This window comes from Pan troglodytes, chromosome 6, assembly GCF_028858775.2.
Source record: "Pan troglodytes isolate AG18354 chromosome 6, NHGRI_mPanTro3-v2.0_pri, whole genome shotgun sequence".
In the NCBI taxonomy this organism is placed as follows: domain Eukaryota; kingdom Metazoa; phylum Chordata; class Mammalia; order Primates; family Hominidae; genus Pan; species Pan troglodytes.
Genome location: NC_072404.2, coordinates 28,268,100 through 28,285,522, shown reverse-complemented (window position 1 = coordinate 28,285,522; position 17,423 = coordinate 28,268,100). Strand labels below are relative to the sequence as shown.

The 17,423-nt window shown below is 39.8% G+C and overlaps 1 protein-coding gene across 2 annotated transcripts in view; it reads left to right on the top strand.

Moving 5' to 3' along the window:
* Positions 1-17,423, top strand: part of STEAP1B (STEAP family member 1B) — an 80,622-nt gene that overhangs the window by 49,402 nt on the left and 13,797 nt on the right. The window lies entirely within an intron of this gene.

Here is a 17,423-nt window from a genome sequence, read left to right as displayed (position 1 = left end):
AATATCTAGGAATTAACCAAAGAAGTGAAAGATCTCTATAATGAAAACTGTAAAACACTGATGAAAGAAATTGAGGAGGACACCCCAAAATAGAAAAATATTCCATGTTCATGGATAGGAATAATCAATATTGTTAAAATGTCCATACTACCCAAAGCAATCTACAGATTTAATTTAATCCCTATCAAAATACCAATGACATTCTTCACAGAAATAGAAATAAACTAAAATTTATATGGAACCACAAAAGACCCATGGCCAAAGCCATCCTAAGCAAAAAGAACAAAACTACAGGAATCACATTACCTAAGTAACCAAAAGAGCATGGTACTTGCATAAAAACAGACACATAGTCCAATGAAACAGAATAGAGAACCCAGAAACAAATTCAGACACCTACAGTGAACTTATTTTCAACAAGGGTGCCAAGAACATATACTGGGAAAAAGTCAGTGTTTTCAATAAATGGTGCTAAGAAAACTGGATATCCATATGCAGAAGAATGAAGCTAGACCCCTATCTCTCACCATATACAAAACTCAAATCAAAATGGATTAGACACTTAAATCTAAGATCCCAAGTATGAAACTACTACAAAGAAACATTGAAGAAACTCTCCAGGACATTGGTCTGGGCAAAAGTTTCTTGAGTAATACTCCACAAGCGCTTGAGTAATACTCCACAAGCACAGGCAACCAAAGCAAAAATGGACAAATCGGATCACATCAAGTTAAAAAGCTTCTGTACTGCAAAGGACACAACAAAAAGACAACCCACAGAATGGGAGAAAATATTTGCAAGTTACCTATCTGACAGGGGGTTAATATCAGAATATAAAAGGAGCTCAGACAACTCTATAGGAAAAAAATCTAATCCAATTTTCAAATGGGCAAAAGATCTGAATAGACATTTCTCAAAAGACGCACAAATGGCAGACAGGCATATGAAAAGGTGCTCAACATCACTGATCATCAGAGAAATGCAAATTGAAACTACAGTGAGATGTCATCTCACCCCAGTTAAAATGGCTTATATCCAAAAGACAGGCAATAACAAATGCTGGCAAAGATATGGAGAAAAGCAAACCCTTGTACACTGTTGGTGGGAATGTAAATTAGTACAACCACTATGAAGAACAGTTTGGAGATTCCTCAAAAAACTAAAAACAGAGCTACCATAGGATCCAGCAATCCCACTGCTGGGTATATACCCAAAAGAAAGGAAATTACTATATCAAAGAGAGATATCTGCACTGTCATGTTTTTTGAAGCACTGTTCACAATAGCCAAGATTTTGGAAGCAACCTATGAGTCCATCAACAGATGAATGGATAAAATGTGGTACTTGCATACAATGGAGTATTATTCAGCCATAGTAAAGGATGAGATCCTGTCATTTCCAACAGCATGAATGTAACTGGAGATCATTATATTAAATGAAATAAGCCAGTCACAGAAAGATAAACATTGCATGTTCTCACTTATTTCTGGGATCTGAAAATCAAAACAATTGAACTCATGGAGATAGAGAGTAGAAGGATGGTTACCAGAGGCTGGGAAGGGTAGTGTTTGGGATGGAGATCAGGGGGTGGGGATGGTTAATGGGTACAATAAAAATAGAAAGAATGAATAAGACCTACTATTTGATAATACAACAGGGTGACTATAGTCAATAATAATTTAATCATACATTTAAAAAAATCTAAAAGAGTGTAATCGGATTGTTTGTAACACAAAGGATAAATGCTTGGGATGGGTTCCCCATTCTCCATTATGTGATTATTACACGTTGCATACCTATATCAAAACATCTCATGTACTCCATAAATACATACACCTACTCTATACCCCTAAATTAAAAACTTTAAAAATTTAAAAAATTACAAGTGGTACTTCTCTCTTACCTTACCTAGTCCCTACCAGATACAATGCTTGGCGTGTCTAACTTGCTCTTGCTTGCTTGTTCATGTGTCCCATGGCCCCTCAAGGACCTTCTGTGCTTTTGGCTCCCAGGGAAGCAGCCTTCCAGCTGGGATATGCTAGATTGGGTGTATCTCAGAGAATTAATTTCCATATCCCAGACTTCCACATGTACTCTTTCCTAATAAGATTGGCCTGAGAACGTGCCTGCGGGGAGATATCATGAGAAACATTCTTCTTTCCCAGCTTGCTTTCTATGTTCAAAAAAAAAGTATACCTCTCCTGATTTTATGCTGCATTGTCTAAAGTTGTCATATTTATGTTGTTCTGAATAATTTCTTCATAATTTTAATGATAAGCCAATCCAGAAGAAAAATTTTAACATCTAAAGTCTTAAGATTATAGGAAATTAAAAAAATCAATTTGACTTATATTATTACTACACAGAATTGTAAGAGAATGATAACATATTTTTAAGCGTGAGGTCCCTTAAAAATGAGGTAATATTGGGGAAATGAAATGGAAATATGAGTTCAAGGAAAAAAGTTCTATTAAAAGATCATTCATGTATTTTAAAATTTTAGATGATAAATATATCATTGCTATCTATATTCCTTTGGGTAATGGAAAAATATAATTGGTTTCTATATTCCTTTGGCCATACAGAAATGCATTCATTAACATTTTGTTGTAAAGTGTCAATATTGACTACGTGCCATAATTACATCTTTGCAACTATTTAACACGGGAAGGGAAACTTGAAGTCTCATCTGAAAAAGGTTCAAGAGGATATGTAGTTTTCTAAAACTGTTTTAGGAGATATGAGAGTAAACAATGTTGCCTCGCTATGATAAACCATAAATGAATAATGACTAGATGAATGAATAAGCAAACCAGCAACTGAAAGCCAGAAATCCCTTCTAGGGTAAATACAACTGAAAGCAAGAAATCCCTTCTAGGGTAAATAAAACCAATATGGGTTGCATGACGTTTCTCCAATGCCTTCATGTCTTTGCATCTCAATTGCTCATCTGTAAAAAGGAGACGGTGATAACTGTTTGTGAGCCTTAGATGAGGTCATGCATGTAAATGTGCTTTGCACCTGGCAGGTCCTTAGTAAGTGTTTGCCGAAGTACTAGGTGGCAATGCAATTTGGGTATATCCATCTCTTCCTGTCCTAAGGGATGCTGGTCAGTGTACCAGAAGTAAAACAGATTGGCTTCTATGGCTGCACACCAGGACAGGTCTTGATTACATGAAGGACCTTACTAAACACCCTTCCATCCTAACAAAAATATGTGGAGCATTTGACTATTGCACAGGGATGAGTTCCCACTTTACTCCCACAAATGTGATTTGTGTCAACCTTACCGTACAAATGATGTGTTTGTGGACATTCCATCTTTGGAATCTATTAAAACAGTCATTGTCAAGTATTTATTTAGAGTCAATAGAACTACTATGTATTATATAAAATATAAAACACAGGCAGCATGCTTCATGCCAAAGTGGTTACTGAATCTACTGTTTTATAAATATACAATATTGACTGATCTTCCAACCAACTGAATTACAAGCTGACCAGTACACACACAAGAAGTCATTTCTTTATAACAGTTGATGACAGGCCTCTGTCACCAAACTGTATTGGAAGTTGGCCTGGCATTTAATAAGCAATGGTGACCAATTAAGGAAGTGAAATGATTGTGCAAAGTGCCTAATATAATAAGGTTTTTGCCCATTACTGAGACATCAGTGATGTCCCAGAAGAGAAAGTGACTCTGGTTACAAAGTGGAACCAGGCCATGCTAAATTAGAGCTGCTTCTATACTAAGGCTACCAGTCATCTTTAACATCAAGAGTGCTCACTGAGCTCTTCAGACATTTACCCTAAAACAAGAGATGAATTTTAAAATGAGTCTTTTGATGCTCTCTGGAGAGCAAACCCTTAAGCTATATTCCTATAAAAATTAAGAATCTCGTTCCAGACCCCAATTAAACTAGAAAATATTGTAGAGAGAGACAGAAAAATCAAGTTTCTACAATGTGCCAGCCACTGGCTAAGTGTTTTCCCAGATACTGTCTCATTACTCTTCACAGCACCATTGTGGGGTGGGCAGCATTCCTTCCATTTCACAGATGAAAACACTGAGGTTCAGGGAGGGTTCAACTTGGGACCAGGCTTGAGTCGTTTACCTGAAACAAAACCCACATTCTTTCCCCTTCACCTTATTAACTCTAATCTTGGCTGAAAAAAGTGAGTGCTCAGAAAAATAAGGGTTATAGAAGTGAGATTAGCATTCATATTCCAATGGAAGTGTCCATCAGAGTGGTTCTCAATCTTGGCTACGCATTGGAATTGCCAGTATTCCAGGGTTTGCACAACTTGCTTGTAAGAAATCTTAGGGCAGTGTTTATCAACCTATAGCAGGCTTCAGAACCACCTGGAGGTTTGTTAAAACAGATTTTTGGGCCCCGTCCCCAAAGTTCCCGATTCTGTCTTTCTGGGGTTGGCCTAAGAATCTGTATTTCCAACAAATTTCCTGTGGCTCCAGGTTGGGGACCTCACTTTGTGAACCACTGGCATAGGGCATTGTCTTGCAAAGTGCAGTCCTGTCCCAGAGTATCCAGGTTGGAATTAGGGACTCAAATGCAGGTTCTTGGTCCTGGCCCAAATCTATAGGATCAAATCTCAGAGGGTAGGGACCGGGGATCTGCCTCATAAACAAGTGTTCCAGGTGATTCTTTCACTTGCTGAAGCATGAGAACTGTCATCCAATGGGTCTTTGAACTCCTTCATCTCATATACAGCCCAGCTTTTAAATACTGTCACATTTTGAACGACAACTGCACAGCAGAACTGCATTTACAGTTGACCATTAGCTGCTGCTGTGACTTGCTTCTGGTTATTTAAAATGCCCACAAGGGATCTCTTAGCCCATGCTTCATAAATAAAGCCCAAAGAAGAAATATTTATTCATTCATTTTTTTAAAAACTCTCCAGTTGTCAAGTTTCCGACTCATCAGGGGGAAAGACTGATTAGTGGTTGTTTCATGCTTCCCCACACAAGTGAAATCAGGAGGAGAAAAGCATTCTATAAAAGAGCTTATTTCCCTTCCTCTTCGCCTCTCCTGCCTCCTCATTTACCCTTAGCTATTCAGTTTCATCAGCCCTTGTGAGAATATAGCTCTGACTCTGAGTTTAAAGGGGTTGGGCTGCTTGGAGAGCAGTGCCCTCCCTGCTGCTCTTGCATCTGGGAAGCTGGATCACCACGGGGACTTCCCCCAAGCTGGAAAAGGTCGACCAAATCCCCATTCAGAGGTGGAGGGCGGGAAGCCAGGCCCAGGCTCGGATGTACCCTGAAGAGGTGCAGGTGCTTCCCGCTGGCCTCCGCCCCTCAGCTGTGGGCTCCCAAGTGAAGCTGGCTGCCAAGAGGAGTATTTATAGCTGCCTTTGCTGGCCAGTTCCTGCCCGGTTCTCACAAGGCTGCCGGCAGATCCCAGCACGACTGGCTGACAAGACGAGGGGAGGATGGGAGGCCCAAAGGTGCATGGCCCAGCTGTCCTCCCTGAAGAGTTGCAGATGTCAGTCCCCTTGATCTGAAGTTAGAAATACAATGCGATTTACAGGAGGAAGACATGAAGGTCATGTGAAGAGATTTCTCGCTGTTCTTCCACGGCTCCAAATCTGCTGTTGGCCCAAGAGAACCCACCACAAAGAGGTCTGTGCTGTCATCTGCAGAGCTGATTTGTAATCACTCTGCTCATAATGCAGAAAAGTCTAGAAGCTCCCTCAGCCCCTGTTCCCAATGCCAACCCTGCCCAAAGGCCCTTTAAACTGAAACCGGCATCATTGTCCAAATTCTTCAGGTGAACCTGTCTTTAGAAACAATGGCCCTTTCTCTTTCTCATCCTCTCACTTAGGCCTCTGGGTTAGAGAAGACGACTGATCTAACAGCTCTCCTTGTGCCACGCGGACAGACCCAGAGCTCGCTCTGGTGACAGCAAATGCACACCTTGTGGGGGTGTCCAATTGTTGGCTTAGTGGGTCTCCAAACTCACGAAATAGAATATTGGGGAGCCCATGAAATACCTGATTGGTTTTTCACATGGGTAGGCTCCATACAGAGCACAGTTCATCAGCTAAAACCTCCAAGGTGAAATCATTAAATCTCCAGGGGAAAACCAACAAAACAGCAAGTGTTCCGGAAAGGGTTTCACTTCCTAACTGGCAGCGAGCCTGAGATCAAAACCTGTTACTCAGTGACAGATGAAATTCCTGCAAGAGGCACAATCCATGCTATTGTTCTGTCTGAGGCCCTTATTTCTCCCAGGGTTGCTGCGAGTGGCCAAGGCAGAGGCTCCCGGGCAGTTTCTCCATGGGTTTGAGTAGTGTGTCTGCAAAGAGTCCATGGTCCCTGGAATCCCCATGATGGGTATAATTTCAGAAAATTCATTTCTGAAAGCAGAAGGGAATTTATATTTTCTTTTTACTTTTTTTTTTAAAACAGGGAAACAGGCAAAATAGAAGGACGCATAGTTAGAGGTGATTGAAGTCAGGGTAACGGCTAGAGCCAGGCAAACAAGAATAGTCCTCACCAATCCTGCTCACGCCCTCTCAAGCTGCCTTGCACAGTGCTGTGTGCTTTCCATATGTTATCTCATTTAGTCCTCACAATAGCCCAATGAGGGAGGTACAGGTACCCTCACTCCTTTGCAGCAGAGGAAACTGAGGCCTAGAGACGTTAAAGGTCTTGCTCTTTGTCCTAGGATGAGGATGGCAGATTTGGAATTCAAACCCACTCCCTCTGCAGGGATCCTTTAACTAAAGCCCTGAGCGTGACTCTCTGTGGAGAGACAGGCCCACTGGCTCTGGGCTTCTCCAAGAACTCATGAGGCTGTGGTGGTCTCTGGCTTCCTTATATCACACAGATGTGGAGAAACCAGGGCAGTGGGACTCAGCACCCCCTGAGGGTCAGTTTATGGGGACAGCCTCTTGGGCTGGACATCACCTTCAGCTGGACCTCAGCTCCTTCTCTGGCCCAGAGCTTGTTCAATTGGGTGATTTTTGTGGCACTTTATGTAGGTCAAAGTCCTGGTGGCTCCAGCCGAGTGGAAGTGTTTTTGCCTGGCTCTTAGGTGATGGGGCAGAAGGGAGCTGAATGCAGAAAAAGGAGCTGGCATGTGCCAGCTACCATGACAGCCAGCAATGCTGTGCTGTTGTCCTGCCATCCACGTGCGGTTTCCTTTCTCCGATGACTCCTGGTGGGAGGAACTGACTATGTACAGTGTGCAAAGGGCATAGCAGTGGCGGAAGTTATGTTTCTTGTAATTGGAGATCTCTGTGGTCTGGAATGATCATTTTGTGTGTTTTCTCATCAGATAGGATAGATTGCTTTAACGTTCAGCCACACCCAGAGACAGCTTTTCCTTCCTGGACTCCCCATGGTCTTTCATTTTCCAAGTTGCTTAGATGAGATTTTCACTTACGTCTTCCTTGTTTACTGTTATAGCTCTAAGGTCCAGCACAGTTCCTGGCATACAGTGGGTGCTTAATTAATACCTATTGAAGTGATTGATTAAATGAATTCCTGAATAAGTGAATCAGTTACCAATTAATCTTGGGTCCTTGATTCCAGAACATACCAAAGAACATGATACTAGGATTTTCTCTGGGTCTTTAAAAAGGAATGTCACTTTTCTTGTTGTTGGGAAGCATGTCAGTTTGGGTCCTGCAAGAAGCAGATGGTAGAACAGAGTTGTTCCAGGAGATTCATTGTGGTAAACACCTGCGAAAGATGAGGAGGAAGCAGGATTAGGAAAGGAAGATGACTATGCAGATCTGACCCTGGCAAACATGGGAAAGACAGGCAGGAGCGAGTGGGAGGGAAGGAAGGAGCCTCAGACGGAAGCACACTGGCTGTCCCCAGGCCGTGCTGGAGCTGCTGGAGCCATCAGCTTCTTTGATTGCCAGGGAAGGGGGGTAAGGGTGAGCCCGGTGTGACAATGGTTGTTGCTATTTCTTCTCCAAGTGATGTCTTCTCATCCTGTGTTCCTTCCATCCCGGGGGCAAATGTGTCTCCATCACTCCTATTTCTTTCTGGGAGCACTGCCAAGTCCTCCTCATTGTCATGGCGGCAACCCAGGACACCCTGCCTCTCTCAGCCTTGCCTCATTTTCTCTTTTTAACGGCTTTCTCAATGTCTCAAACTCAGCAAGCCCAAAGTCACTGCAATGTGTTCTTTCCCCTGAAAATGTTCTAAGATTCCAACTCTGTCAAAGGCATCGTCAGGTCCTTTGTCAGATCAGCACCCGGCATTCCTTTACACCCTCCCCCGCAGTTCCTCTGCTGACAGCTCAGCCACTCCACCATCCCCACCTCCAACCCCAGGTATTTGGGAAAGAGCTCTTCAAGACCTGACTCCTGTCCTTGAGGCCCAACTTGCAGGCCAGGCCTGCCGTCAGGGCCTAATAGGACAGGTACACAGCATCCTGGTTTTAGCCAAAGAGAGTATCCGGTTTTTAGTGGCTGAGTAAACAGCCCAGATGAGGAGGCTACTGTTATTAGCTGGGAGAAACACGTTTGTTGTCTTGACTTCTTGCATCTGGCAGTTGGTGTGCTGTGTAAAGAATCATGTTTACTTAATGTCAGTCACTTTCCCTTGAAAACTGCTGGTTCCAACTCAGAACCTTTCAGTCCTGGGCTATGAATATGAAGCTGTGTGGTAGGCACTTCCGCTCACTGCAGTCTTTTTACCCATCATTGTTGCAATGAGCACTATTGCCCTCTTCATCACTCATTCATTCATTTGGGTTTTATTCATTCCACAAGTACTTACAGAGAACATTTACCCAGAAAGGGCCATATGGGGAGTGGGTAGGAGCGTAGGAGCATGGACTATCCAGCCAAATCCCAGGGTGGCCAAATCCCACCCAAATCCCATGGTCTAGAATTTGGGACCTGCTGACTAAAGAAAGAAAAGTCAAGCTTTTAAAGAATTAAAGCTAGTTTTATTCCAAAGTCTTACTGAGGCCTGTAGGCCAGGAGCACATCTGTCAGACTGCTCCAAAGCAGTATTTCAGTTCACAGTTTATATACAGGTGGTGAAGCTGCAGTATGTGCAAATTCACATCAGAGTTGGGGTGTAAGAGTACGTCTGGTTATAGATTACTAAAGCACATTTGGTTATACATTGTAGAAGCATAACCACTAACCCCATCAGACATTATTTTATGTGTAGGAAAAGGCAAGGACTAGGGCCATTTATTTTAAGGAATACAGTGACTCAGGCAAGAGATGTGGGGGGCCATGTGTTCTATCCTGTTTTGTCTTCAAAGCATCTTTTGGAGAGCGGTACAGAGTCAGGGGCTTGTGAAATTATGCTGGCAAACAGAAATGAGCAAACTTCACTTCTTACATTTGCAACTTTGTCTCACAGACTGTAATTGAATTACTTTACCTCTTCCCCATCTCAATTTTCTCATCTGTAAATGGGGGTAATTAGAATGTTCAACACAGAGGTTAATGAGGATGAAAATAGTTCAACAGTGCCTGGCGCATGGTAAGGGCAACTGAAGGGATACAGAGTCAGGAAATTGAATCCATGCTCTCAAGGAAGTCCAATAGGGTGGGAAAGAATGATGCATAAACAATCTGACACAGGCTGCTGTGAGCTGTGGCCAGGGTAAACCTAGAATTTATCCAACCTGGGACACTTGAGATAGGAAGGGAATACTAAAATAATACAAATTATGGAGTTTTTGAAACTAGGAATTGACTAACAAATTAATTCCAGCATAGTGGTAAATTATAAATAGTTACATTAAAAATATAAAAATAAAACTCTTTTTAAAGATAGAAAATAACATTTTCTATTTAGAAAAAAATTTTTATTAAAAATATTTTAATGTCAAATATACTAAATATTAAAATATAAAATTTAAATAAATTTTAATATATAATTTAACATATATTTTAATATTCTACTTTTTAAAATAGAATATTAAAGCACAAATTTTAAATGAATAATTTTAAATTAAGAAAATATAAGTGGAATAATTATTAGTATATAGTCACATAGTATAATCAGTTTCTTAGTCATATCTACCTGTAATGCAGTATGTCACTAGCATATTTGAAGAATGTTATTTCAGTGTCTTTTGCTTTTAATTTTTCTATTTTTTAAATTCCTTTTCTAAGCCACATTCTGAAAACAAGCTTTTAATTTTTTAAATAAAACTGTCTGCCATATTATTTTTGCATTTTATGATTAATAAACTTGAAATTGACCTTTTTTGTGGTCCAAAATATTTTTAGTTGAGAAAATACTCTCTCTACAGATGCTGAATTATTTAGTAAGCTAAGAGCAAATGCGGCTAAATGGGGAGTATTCTCAATTTTAACATTTTTATATTGAATTGTGTTAATATTTCAGCCTGAATAACTTTACAGGGTATGTATTTGGCCCCCATTTATCTTTATTCAACAAATATTTTTACAAGATACCCCATCAGACATTACAAAATACAGCTTGTCAAATAATTTCTACTTAAGATTATTCTTTTGAATGTTTCACCAAAGTTAAATGTTGTAAAATTGCAGGACTTTTAATTATATTCCATTTCAGTACAGAATAGAAATTGATCCAATTAAAAGTAGAAACTTCATCAAAAGATCCTTCCCACAAGTCAAGGTAGCATATACCTCTGAGCTCCCACAGTTTAATTTGTTAATTTCCCCCCTCGATCTGGTAGAAACAATTTCAAATTGTCCCTAAGTAAGCTCGTTTTAGATAATTGTAATTCATAAAAAGCTCCACAACCTGAAATTTTTGTACTCCATTTATTGAATAATTTATCAAAACATTCCAATTAATTTTCATCAAAATGCAACCAACATTTAAAGAATTATTTCAAAAGGCATAGGCTGATTTGCCAAGTGGTTATTTAAAGGCTCAAATGTTTCTAAAATCAGATTACTGATGAGCAACAGAAAATGTGTACTCCCAAGCTGAAGTTTCTATTGTTATTGTTGATGCATGAGGTTTTTTCATTTGATTGATACTGGTGTTTTATTGGGGTGTAGAGGGTGGTTGGATACTTCATATAAGCTCTGCCACAAGAATTTCATACTATAGTTACCTTATATGTAGAAATATTTGTAATTTTTGATGATGATAGTTTCTATTTCCTTTAGTGGAATATCAATCACAGTGGATTGGACACATTTATGAATTATGTGCCCACAATCACTTCCAAGTTCTGGTCTGTTACTTTATGAATTTAGTAAGAACATTATTTTTCCATGAACCTGTGCTCCCCCAAAATTTTGTATTCCTATTACTACTATAAAAACATGTCTTCAATATTGACCTTTTGAACAATATGGAACTTTTGAACTGAATTTATAGCAGCAGTCCCAACAATGTCAGATGTTTTACCTGAGAATAAGCTTCCAAAAGTTTTACTTTGATTTCATGACTTGTATGAAAAAAAAAATCTTCATTGGAACTAGCTGATAATCTGAAGTATCAGGATTCTAATATCAAAGGGCTTCATACAGCTATGTGGCAGCTCTTTTGCTAATGTAGCCATCACATGTGCAGGTATCAGTTCACTTTTTGTATGTACGGACTTGGAATAAGAATAGTCAAAATTAATTTAAAGAATTATTGTTTGATCTAGATGAAAAGTCATGCTTCACAGGATGATATGTAAACACACCTTCTGCAGCTGCACAAGTGAAACTGTTGTTTAGGGGCACGGCATTCTTAAAACAGTTCTGATGTGTGAGGTAGAAGCTGGTGCTTCTTTAGTAGATTAGGGTCTGGTTTTCACGTGGTTAGTGATATCACCAGGACCCCCCATGTTGGATAGTAAATGTCATCAAACATTTACTATCATTTACAAGTTACATATTGACCAGATTTCTTATTACATGGAAATTCAGTACTTAGTTTTTCATTTAACATGCACTTTTTTTTGTTTTATTCAGCTGCTGCTGAAAACATTTATTACCAAATAAAAATGTCACCAAATAATAAAATAGTTGAGATTTTATCCCATTTTATAAATGAAGGAGAGTATTCAGTTTTCTCATTATACACTTATCACAGGGCTTTTAATTCCCACATACTTTACACAGGCACCAAATGTATCATTTCTTTTCATTTTCTAGGCTATACTGACTGGAAGCCTGGTAGCTTTGTGCAACTTTCAGGCCACTAAGCTGGCCAAGACACAACTGGTAGGCACACCAAATTTCTGGCAGGAGCAGCAGTGTGGAATCCATTTCCCACCACCTTCCAAGACTAGGAGTTATATATACTTCATTTTATCAACAGCAAGCCCTTAAAAGGGAAATGTTAGCTCTCACATGTTTCAGCTTCATCTAGAAAATCTCAATAAAAAAGACAAGTTATTGCTGATCATCTTTCAGATTTAAGCATGCATGAAAGTGAGAACCTTGTTCCCTGCTCATACATCTTACATACTTGCAGACCAGACCATGGTAGAAGCTGGAAGTACAAAGTGGACATCTACCAAACTTACTCCAACTATTTTAATGCAATCTTCACTAACAGTATTATGTAGAAAAATAAAACATGTGGGACAAGTGCTAAAAACTGCATAGGACACCAAGCATATACTGGAAGTATTTCAGGAGAAGCAGTGCGTATGACTTTGTTGGCCATGGGAGAGCTCAGGATGCTGTTCCTTGGGAAGGGAACCCAACAACAAGGGAAGAAAACGTGGGGGAGTTTCTCAGGACAGGAAATACCTGAGCAGAACCTTAAAAGATGGGTTGAAAATTGTCAGGTAAAGTAAAAACCTTCTGCACAGCAAAAGAAACAATCGACAAAATGAAAAAGAAACCTATGGAATGGAAGAAAGTATTTGCAAATCATATACACTGATAAAGGGTTCATGTCCAATGTATATTAGAGTGTGCCTACAACTCAATAATGAAATAACAAAATCTGATTAAAAAATGAGCAAAGAAAATGAATAGACGTTTTCCCAAAAAGATGTACACTTGACCAATAGATATATGAAAATATGCTCAATAATCACATCACTAATTATCAGAGTTACGCAAATTAAAACCACAGTGAGATATTACCTCATGCTAGTTAGGATGGGTATTACCAAAAAAGCAAATAAGAAGTGTTGGCAAGGATGTGGAGAAGAGAAAAACCTTTTACACTGTTGATGGAAATGTAAATTAATACAGCCATCATGGGAAACTGCATAGAGGTTCCTCAGGATTTAAAAAGCAGGACTGTCATATGATCCAGCAATTCTACTTCTGTGTACTTATCCAAAGGAAATGAAATCAGTATGTCCAAGAGATATCTGCACTTCTTCCATGTTCATTGCTACATTACTTAAAATAGCCAAGACATAAAAGCAACCTAAATGTCCATTGACAGATGAATGGATAACGAAAATGTATATACCCACAATGGAATATTATTCAGTCTTAAGAAAGAAGGAAATCCCGCCATATGTGACAACATGGATGAACCTGGAAGACATTATGCTAAGTGAAGTAAGCCAGACACAGAAAGACAACTACTGCATGATACCACTTGTTTGAGGAATCTAAAATAGTCAAACTCATAGAAACAGAGAATAGAATGGTGGTTATTAGGAACTAGGGAGAGGAGGAAATGGAGAGGTACTAGTGGGTATAAAGTTTCAGTTATGTGAGATGAATAGGTTCTAGGGATTTGTACAGCACAGTGCCTATAGTTTATAATGTATACTTTAAAATTAGCTTGTGAATTTAAGTTCCTTATAGATACTGGGTATTAGACCTTGTCAGCTATACAGTTTGCAAAAATTTTCTCCCATTCTGTATGTTGTCTGTTCACTGTGTTGATAGTTTCCTTTGCTGTGCAGAAGCTGTTTAATTAGATCCCATTTGTCAATTTTTGCTTTTGTTGCAATTGCTTTTGTTGTCTTCATCATGAAATCTTTGCCCCAGAAATACCATTTGACCCAGAAATCCCATTACTGGGTATAGACCCAAATGAATGTAAATCGTTCTATTATAAAGACACATGCACCTGTGTGTTCATTGCAGGACTGTTCACAATAGTAAAAACACAGGAACAACCTAAATGCCTGTCAGTGATAGACTAGATAAAGAAAATGTGGTACGTATACACCATGGAATACTATGCAGTCTTAAAAAGGAATGAGAGCATGTCCTTTACAGGGACATGAATGGAGCTGGAGGCCATTATCTTAGTAAACTAACACAGGAACAGAAAACCAAATACCACATGTTCTCACTTGTAAGTGGGAGCTAAATGATGAGAACACATGGACACGAGGAGGGGAAAAATGGACACTGGGGCCTATTGGAGGGTGGAGGGTGGGAGGAGGAAGAGGACCAGGAAAAATAATGCATGGTGGGCTTAATACCTGGGTGATGAAATAATCTGCATAACAAGTTTACCTATATGACAAACCTGCACATGTGACCCTGAACTTAAAAGTTAAATTTAAAAAAATGGCTAAGGGATAGATTTTTAGTGTTCTCATGACACACACACACAAATAAATGATGATGGGAGAAATCTTTTTGATGTGATGGATGTTTATGGCACAGATTGTGGTGATGGTTTCATGGATGTATACTTATCTCCAAACTCACCAAGTTGTACACATTACATATGTACAGCTTTTTGTATGTCAATACTTTAATAAAGTTGATTTTTTAAAAAAGTATGAAAAGTGGAAAAAATGATTTCTCTGTATAAGCCTTTTATTTATCTAATTTAATTCTCACCAAAAACCCCTATGGCTGGATAATATTATTACTCTCATTTTACACAGTAGGAACAAGGCTTAGAGATGTTAAGGAATTTGCCTGAGTTCAGCCACCTAAGGATTGGTAAGGCTGGAATTCAACACAAGTCTGCACCTCCAGAGTCTGGGCATGCAAGGCGGGTCCACCAGACCGTGTTCTGCCCTCGCAGTGGCTCAGCTTGAGAGATGGCAGGTACATTAGGAAACTGCAAGTCATTCTGGCAGAAGCAGGAGTAGGGTGGAGCTGATAAAGGATGCTACTGCAGGCAGATGGAGGCCAGGCTAACTTGAATTGAGTCTTCTATCACACCTGCTGGTCTCCATGAAGCCCATCCAGGTGAGAGCAACCTACGCTCACTTCTCTCTTTACCTCTCTACCCACGGTGCATATCGTGTACAGGTGAGCTTTAGATGTGGCTAAATAAATACAATTGAGTGCTTTACTGAATACTGTGTTGTCTCAGTTTCTCACGATTTTATGTGTATGCATTTGGTCTCTCAAGCAAATTTTAAGATTCTTTAAGGTGGAGACTGATGTTACTATAGACTTCTTAATAACCACCCCCCTTGGTGCTGAGCCTACAGCAAATGTTCAGAAAAACTTTTACTGATGGAGGGTTGTCAATAAATGGCTTTTGGATTAGATTCTACTTATTTTTCTAAAATCTCAAGTGTTTAAAAATTGGACTTGAGCCTGAACTTGCTTTTATTTTCGTTTTGACACTCACCAGCTTCGTGCTGTCCCTCCAGCTTTTCTCTGTGGTTTGTTTGTGCCTGGTGCTTCTGTTTGAGCTGCTTGACCTTGCCTTATGGTTACACTTCCCACCTCCTTTCCTGCTGTGTCTAACAGGCTCGTTTTCTTCCAGACATTCAAGGTTGAGTGGGTGCAGGTGGGCAGGCAGGTGATTCTTTCTTGAATGGTTCATTGGCCATTCACATTGGTGTGTTGCTTGATTTTAATCACAATTGATTAACCTTCACTGGTTTTGGTAAATCTGGCCAGATCTATCTGGGACTAGAACTCTGGAACTATGTTAACCACATGTGGCTATTTACATTGACCTGAGTTAAAATTAAATAAAATTTAAAATTCAGTTCCTCGGTCACACTAGTCACATTTCAAGTACTTCTAGCCACATGTGGCTAGTAGCTACTCCACTGGACAGCATAGATTTAGAATCTTTCCACCATTGTAGAATGATTTGGGCTGAGCATATTGAATAAATTAACAAATTCTAGGGCAAAACTGATCAGTATAAAAATAAATTTTGATAAAGGACTCTTATTTTGACTATTTATTATGCCTTGTAATATTAGCAGAATTCCCAAGGATAAAATTACATTGTAGAAGGTATTATATAATCATTTGTTTAAGTATCTATGACTTCTAACAAATCTATGTGCTCTTCGAGCATAAGGAACATTTTATCTTTCCGTCTCTGGACTTGAGTTGTGTCTGGCATAGAAAGGGCTCAAAAACATTTAGAGAATAAATACATAAGTGCTTAGAAACCTCATTTAATTTTCTTTATTGCAAACTATAGCTATTAGTCTCACATATTATCTTCTGAAATGTACCAATTTTTTTTTACCTATTCTTACTAGTCTTAATGTATTTTTTGAGAATATGAAAGAAAGGAAACATTCAAGAATTACATACAAATCTGTTTAAATGAAAATATGAGAAATCTATGGTGAAGACCTAGAAGGAAAAGCCCTCTAGGGGGCCCTTGTGGGATCAGCAGACTCATGACTCTGGGGGCGATGTGACACTCATTTGACTTTCTTGTGGAGTTGGCAGGAGACGGCATGGGGCATCATGACTTGATGGCCACAGGTGTCCTATCCTTCCCAAGGAAGGCGGTACAGACACGGAAAGCCGGCTTCCTGTCCCCTTCCTGTCCCTGGAGGGGCCCTCTGCCAGAACCCTGGGATGCTTATCTGGGCTCTGCAGATCTTTGGAATGAGGTCATCCAGGAAGTTGAATCCCTTTGATGCAATTATCTCTGCATCCTTGGCCTTTTGTTCTCATGGAGAGTAACCGGTGACCCTTGTGCTTCTTACGTGGTTAGAACAGCTGTTGTGAGGTGGGTGCCAGATGCACATCCCTGGGTGGCTGGACACATCCTTCCCAGCTGTCAGGATGGGTCCAATGGATGTAGGTGCCTCCCTGCTCCCGCCATAACACTGTTGTGAACCTGCAAAGGAGTTGAGAGGACAAAGGAGAACGTGATTGGTGGTGGATGATCTTACACACATACGTATACACACATGTTCATCATGACAAAGCCCAGCAGCTTTGTTCTTTAATTCATCTCAGTTGACAACCAGTTATACCAGTTCAAGGACTCATTCTTTCCTGAATGAGTAGTGGTGGGTAGCTTTTTGGAATAGCACAGTCCTAAATCTGTCTATCCTTTCACATCTTCCAATATACGCTTCCTAATTGTATAGGTATACTTTGCAATCTTTCCTGCCCAATAGAAGTTCTCCTATGTGACAGGCCCAAATATCCACAATTTGGGTCCCCTTTCCTACATAGATCTCCTCTCCTTAAAACTGGTTTGGCCTAACCTGTCTTTGTGCTTTTGTGAGCAGGAAAATCCTCTCTCCCTGGGGTTACAATGAGTCATTATGTGGAGGGGGTGGAAGGGCTTGAAATAGTAAGTTGGGGGAAGGTGTCCT